Genomic DNA, 257 nt, shown 5'->3' on the forward strand with positions numbered 1-257 from the left:
TACGAAGTCTTGCTGCATCGGCCACGCGCTGTCTCCGCGCATAAAGTCTGCTAGCGATCTCAGCCCGAAGACTCTGGACACATGCAGCCGGGAACTTCGTTGTGGTTCAGGCACCATGCCAATGCACCGACGGTGTGCTGCACTGGTGTGCGTCCGTGGAGTCTGTTCAAAGTGCAGTTCGGCGTCCGAGTGGAACCATATCGGCTGTCGGAGACCGTACGCTGCACGCTCGTCCGGTGGAAGGTCATGCCACGTAA

The sequence above is a fragment of the Plasmopara halstedii genome (genome assembly GCF_900000015.1).
Source record: "Plasmopara halstedii genome assembly, contig: Scaffold_1561, whole genome shotgun sequence".
Taxonomy (NCBI): Eukaryota; Oomycota; class Peronosporomycetes; order Peronosporales; family Peronosporaceae; genus Plasmopara; species Plasmopara halstedii.